A 5,014-nucleotide genomic window follows, 5' to 3' on the forward strand; every position below is an offset into this window, starting at 1 on the left:
GATTTCGGATGCCCCAATGCCTGTGATGAGAGGACCAACGCCTGTGAAGAGACGACTCAACGCCCGCGATATGTTATGGCGCCGTTTTATACATAAACAATATTTATATTTAATATTTATATACGTATAAACAATATGAATGTAAGCCAGAGGAGAACTGGCCCCCGACTGAGCCTGGGTTCTCTTAAGGTTTTTTTCTCCATCCAATCTGATGGAGTTTTGGTTCCTTGCCACTGTCGCCTTGCTTTTGCCTTGCTTTTGGCTTGCTCTGTTGGGGTTATTTAGTGTTTAGCAATGTTGTTGATCTGTGTTGTACACTGTAAAAATGAATATGCTTTATCTAATCAATAAAATTGTGGCAACAGATTACAAGCAATATTATCTATTAAACTGAACAAATTAGAATTGAGTAATAGGTAATAGATATCAGCCCATCGAGCTATATTTATAGGGCTAGGCCACGCCCACTTCGGCATGAACGTGGTGCAATGGGCGCGAAGCACCCCACTCTCGATAGGCTGCTGCAGTTGCCGCAGGACAGCCAATAGGCACGCTAAGTCGCCTTGCCTATGTCTGCTGTACTCGGGACATGAGGAGGATAATGCCCCCCACACGCAAGGAGTAGTGCTGCTGTTGTCAAGAACAACACAGCGAGCACTCACTGGATGGGAAGCCCACGGCCCAAGGATCATCGCAGCATCTTTCAGCATCGCAGCAACGAAGAAAAAGGAGATCACCATGAATATTGTGCAGGGCTATGCACCCACCAATGACAGTGAGGAGGGAGACAAAGAGCAGATATATCGCAGATTGCAGTCCAACCTGGAGAGCTACCAGGAGAAAGATGTCACCATCCTGATGGGGGATTTTAATGCCAAGGTGGGGAAGGATAAGTTGATGGGAAGTGATGGGAAGATATGGACTTGGCGACATGAATGAAAATGGTGAGAGGTTTGCCAATCTTTGCGCTCTTAATAACCTGGTGATCGGCGGCAGCGTATTCACACATAGGAGGATACACAAGGCAACTTGGGTGTCACTGGATGGCTCCACCGAGAACCAGATAGACCACATCTGCATCGTCAGGAAATTCAGAAGATCCCTAGCAGGCTTGTGCAAAATTCTGAATTTCAAAATAGGGGATTATCACGCTGATACGTAGGACTTTCGGATTCTGTGATCTTTGTGCACTGCCACTTCCGTTGAATGACCGATCTCGCTGGCGAACTGATGACGGACTACACTAAGTTTATTTATACGGCATCCCTGGTAAATTAGTCTGATTCACTAAATTGCCGGCTGCAAACAAACGTGCTACCTTGTTTTATTTTAAAGTTTTAATCCAGTTCTTCCTTATACTCAATTTAGTCGGGAATCCATGAAAACGTACATAGGGTTGGCATTGTTGGTTAGATTTACAAATTGGAACAGAGCAGTGACATATATAGCCTTCGTCTCAGCCATTGTTGAACTGCGTCGGAAGTGGACATGCACAAAGTTGACAAATCCCGCCCATGAAACCCGCCCGCCCATTGTACGAAAAAAAGAGTTCTTAAACACATCTAAGTTTCTTAGAACTGTAGTGGATATACTGTCTGTTTCACACCCGTTTGCAGTGTGTGTTGCGGTGCAGGAGCGTGCATATTATGATGCGTTTTACACAGTGAATAACTGATCCGCGGCTGTACAACAAACAAATACTTAATATTTTTATTTAAAGTCCAGAAGTTATGCTGCAACTTATTTTTAAAAACAAAAAGTTGTGTCAGCATTGCGATTATTTGTATGCACGTTTAAACACAATTTTAAACAATGTAAGTTAGCACTATTACTCCATGCATTACAAGTTGCTCAAGCAAGTGGTCAAATATTTCCTATATTAAAAGCGCAAATAATTTAAATTAAAACTTGAAATTGACAAAAGCAGCCGACTTGCCTTTTCTTTTGCATCTTAATTTTAAAACAATAGATCTTGCATGTCACAAAACTTATTTTTCCACCTCCACGATCGAGACGAGTTGTCGCCTGGTTGAAGTAAATGTAGGTGAGATTACTACATTTTATTTAATTAAACGCATTTATGGTGAAATTACTACATTTTCAGGTCAATCTTTATCATTTTGACCACCAGCGTTTGCAGCACAGCAGAAATAGATTCGGCGTGGAAACGATCGCTGTGCTGCTGTTATTTGTACCACATCAGTGAAAAGTGAAAGCTCTAACCTGTTTACATGTGCGTAGGAGACTGCTGTGCGGCACTTTGCTCTGCTTCAAGTCGCTAACAGCCAGCTTCTACTGCTTCCTGATAAACACCAACCTTCGTGCGCAGTGGCTGCACAAAATAGACATTTTGATCGGCGCGCAAAAAATAATACAAATATTAAGTATGTGTTTGTTGTACAGCCGCGGATCAGTTATTCACTGCAAACGCATCATAATATGTGAACGCACCAACAGCACGCTCCTGCACCGCAACACACACTGCAAACGGGTGTGAAACAGATGTTAGATCCACTACAGTTCTTAGAAACTTAGATGTGTTTAAGAACTCTTTTTTTCGTACAACAGCAGCACTCATCTTCTTTGTTTATTAGTGGATGTGGATGACCAGTCGTAGACCGGAAACTGATATGCCGACTTCTGACAAAAGCGGAAGTTCGAAACTACGGTTGTGCACATAGCCCATTCTGCTTCCTTTAATTCAAATTCGAATTGTAATTCTAGATCCTGTTTTTTACATCAATTCAAATTCAATTCAAATTCAAGAATTGAATTGGAATTTAGTAGAGATTCTCAATTCAATTCTGAATTGTGCACAAGCCTGATCCCTAGAGGATGTGAGAGTGAAGCGAGGAGTGGACATTGCATCGGACCACCACCTTGTAGTGGCAAGACTGAAGCTGCGGTTAAAGAAAGGGTGGATGGGAACTACAGCACAGAGGCACAAGTATAACACCTGCTTTCTGAGGAACACACACAAGCTGGAGGAATTTAGAGTGGTTTTGAGCAACAGGTTCCAAATGTTCCAAAAGAGGAGGAGGATATAGTGGATTGCAGATGGAAGAGAGTGAAAGAAACTATAACAACAACATGCAGGGATGTCCTTGGACCCCTGAAATACCAGCATAAGAAGTGGTTGTCGACAAGAGAGAAGAGAAGAAAGCAGACGAAAAGAAGAAAGGAAAGAGAAGAAAGCAGCCCTCAACAACAGAAAAACAAGAGCGGAGAAGGCCAAGGCACAAGAAGATTTCACAGCTGCCAACAAAGAGGTGAAGAAGCGTATTAGAACCGACAAGCGGAACTATGTTGATGGTCTAGCAGCCGAAGCAGCAAGCAAAAAAGCAGCAAGAAATGGCAACATGAAAGATCTGCACTCCATCACAAAGATGTTGTCAGGGAAGTTCTGCAAGCCAGGTAGGCCGGTGAAAGACAAAGAGGGAAAGATATTGAAGGGAGAGAAACAACAAATGGACAGATGGAGGGAACACTTCGAAGAACTGTTGAACAGACAAATGCCAGCAAACCCATCAACCATCAATCCAGCAGTAGAGGATCTACCAATAGACTGCAGTGCACCACCAGAGAAGAGATCCACAAGGCAGTAGGCCAGCAGAGGAACGGCAAGGCAGCAGGTCCAGACAGCATACCAGCAGAAGCATTGAAGGCAGACCTGGAAACAACGGTAGAGATATTGTTCCTGTTGTTCAAGAAAATCTGGGAGGAGGAACAGGTGCCCACTGAGTGGAAGGAGGGATATATTAAAAAGCTACCTAAGAAAGGCGACCTCAGCAAGTGTGACAACTAATGAGGGATTACGCTACTGTCCATCCCAGGGAAAGTATTCAATAGGATTATCCTGAATAGAATGAAGGACCAGGTGGACACCCAACTCCGTGACCAGCAAGCAGGCTTCCGGAAAGACAGATCCTGTATGGATCAGATCGCCACCCTGCGTATCATTGTTGAGCAGTCACTGGAGTGGAACACTTCCCTCTAAAGCACCTTTTGTAGACTACAGAAGGCTTTTGATAGCCTGGATAGGAGTGTCCTTTGGAACCTTCTCCGGCATTATGGTGTGCCAGCCAAGATCATTAACATCATCCGAAACTCTGGACTTTGTGGATGATTTGGCCTTGCTATCCCACATCCGACAGCAGATGCAGGAGAAGACAAACAGCACAGCTGCCACCTCCGCTCAAGTAGGTCTGAACATCAACAAACAGAAGACAAAGATACTCAAGGTAAATAACACCAACAACGACCCAGTCCAGTTGGACGGAGAAGCGTTAGAAGAAGTGAAGGCCTTCACCTACCTGGGCAGTGTCATCGACAAGCAGGGCGGAACAGACGCTGACGTCAAGGCACGAATATGAAAAGCAAGAGCAGCCTTTCTACTGCTGAGGAACATCTGGAGCTCAAAGGAACTGGGCCTAAGGACAAAGGTCAGGCTGTTCAACACCAATATTAAGGCAGTCCTACTCTATGGTGCAAAGACATGGAGGACAACAGTGGCAACAGTGAAGAAAGTACAGACCTTCGTCAACTCCTGTCTGCAAAGAATCCTCCAGATACGCTGGCCAAACACCATCAGCAACCAGAACCTTTGGCAGAGAACCAATCAGCTTCCTGCAGAAGATGAGATCCTAAAACGACGCTGGAGATGGATTGGCCACACACTCCGCAAGCCAGATTCCAACATCACAAGGCATGTGCTCACCTGGAATCCCCAAGGCAAAAGGAAAAGAGGAATGCCAAGAAATATGTGGCGCTGAGACTGGCAGCTGATACCAAAGAACTTGGATACACCTGGAGCCAACTGGAGAAAAAGCCCAGGACAGCGATGCCTGGAGAGCTCTTGTTGGCGGCCTATGCCCCAGGAGGGGTAGCAGGGATAAGTAAGTAATATCTGAATGCAGAATTTGGAATTGTTAAAAAAATAGATATTTTCATAGTAGTTTCATATTTTCAACACACACACACACACACACACACATCTTCATTTGCTTCATTTGCT

At 44.3% G+C, this 5,014-nt stretch overlaps 1 pseudogene; it reads left to right on the top strand.

Annotated features, from left to right (window-relative positions):
• Window positions 1-474: 474 nt before the first annotated feature.
• LOC148978509 (uncharacterized) lies at window positions 475-4,772 on the top strand (annotated as a pseudogene).
• Window positions 4,773-5,014: the final 242 nt, after the last annotated feature.

Source organism: Pimephales promelas, chromosome 6 (genome assembly GCF_988280905.1).
Source record: "Pimephales promelas chromosome 6, fPimPro1.hap1.1, whole genome shotgun sequence".
NCBI classification, from domain to species: Eukaryota; Metazoa; Chordata; class Actinopteri; order Cypriniformes; family Leuciscidae; genus Pimephales; species Pimephales promelas.